Source organism: Pleurodeles waltl, unplaced genomic scaffold, assembly GCF_031143425.1.
Source record: "Pleurodeles waltl isolate 20211129_DDA unplaced genomic scaffold, aPleWal1.hap1.20221129 scaffold_39, whole genome shotgun sequence".
Classification (NCBI taxonomy): Eukaryota; Metazoa; Chordata; class Amphibia; order Caudata; family Salamandridae; genus Pleurodeles; species Pleurodeles waltl.
Genome location: NW_027150097.1, coordinates 8906086 through 8907710, shown reverse-complemented (window position 1 = coordinate 8907710; position 1625 = coordinate 8906086). Strand labels below are relative to the sequence as shown.

The 1625-nt window shown below is 45.2% G+C and overlaps 1 non-coding gene across 1 annotated transcript; it reads right to left on the bottom strand.

The window, feature by feature from the left end:
- Window positions 1-1306: 1306 nt before the first annotated feature.
- Window positions 1307-1389, bottom strand: TRNAL-UAG (transfer RNA leucine (anticodon UAG)). The gene has a single exon. It is a non-coding gene; the product is annotated as a tRNA-Leu (tRNA).
- Window positions 1390-1625: the final 236 nt, after the last annotated feature.

Sequence of the window (1625 nt, the reverse complement as noted above, 5' to 3'; positions counted from 1 at the left end):
ATCGATAATTTACAGAAACTGTTGACATTGTTTTTGATACGGGTGCTTGTAAAAAAAAAGTCCAAAAATGTATCCACCTCGCAAAAGACACTTGTCAGAAGTGGGATTCGAACCCACGTCTCCAAGAGAGACTGCAACCTGAACGCAGCACCTTAGACCACTCAGCCATCCTGACACTCTTGATACCACACTGATGGCTCAATTTCCAGCTTATAAACCAAAACGAGTGCCATGTACTGAGTGAATGTTGTTTAATGTCCTCTGTATTTTCAATTCTAGACCTTCCTGCTCAGGGAAACAGTGGGATCTGAAGCTGATGAAGGAGAGAGGATGGATCATCCTGACAGTGGATCCGGTGGTGACTGCTACTAATTCTCAATCATCTACTACATAGGGGTGTGGACATGCTGAATTTTGAGCCAGTGCACATGGCCGGTGGTGACTGCTACCTATTCTCAATCATCTACTACAGGGGGTGTGGACATGCAGAATTTGGAGCCAGTTCAAGATTCAGATCAGGAGGTGCCTGGCTCCATAACAATCAACTCAGTGCCTCTGAGACAAGGACTTGAGCGGTACAGTTTGAGTCCTCGACCGCCATGCAAAACTCGGCTGCAAGGATTTGGGGTGGATTGACTGAATGTGGCATTTCTTGTTGTGTACTATTCTTGTATACTGGATTAGTATAGTATCTTTTTTTTGAGCAGCTATGTTTGTTTTGTATTGGTTAAGGAGAAATGTTGTGTTCGTCATGGGCACACCTATGATGCACACTAAGGGAGGTAGGGAGTGTTAGCCTCCCCCGAGTTTTGGAGTTGGATGGTAGGCGCGGTGACGTGGAACCGGAGAGAATAAAAGGTCAGGGAAGGTGTTCCTCGTGGCCAATGACTCTATATTATTCTCTGTGTATTTATTAAAACTTATCTGCGAAACAGGCACTGTGTGTGCACGATGCAACACAACCCTCCCATGCCCTGAATACAGAAGTTAAAAACCAGCTGTGATTGGGACGCAGGGGACCCTGGTGCCACTGAACCTTCTGCACTGTGAACCTGCTGAACTATTGACAGCTGTGCTTTTGATATGTAGGGTCGAAACCTTTATCTCGGCCCCTCTATCACGATTTGTTGAAGATGCTGTGATTTCCTGCTTTACCGATTTACTGCGATTTAGCCAACTTCAGGCAATTAGTGCAAGCAACGGACAATAGATCTTATCGATAATTTACAGAAATTGTTGACATTGTTTTTGATACGGTGCTTGGGAAAAAAAAGTCCAAAAATGTATCCACCTCGCAAAATACACTTGCCAGAAGTGGGGTTTGAACTCACGCCTCCAAGGGAGACTGCGATCTAAACGCAGTGCCTTAGACCACTCGGCCATCCTGACACTCTGCACACCTTGCTCATGGCTCAATTTTGAGCGTATAAACCAAAATGAGTGCCATGTACAGAGTGAATGTTGTTTAATGTCCTCTGTATTTTCAATTCCAGACCTTCCTGCTCAGGGAAACAGTGGGATCTGAAGCTGATGAAGGAGAGAGGATGGATCATCCTGACAGTGAATCCGGTGGTGACTGCTACTAATTCTCAATCATCGACTACATGGGTTGTGGACATGCAGAA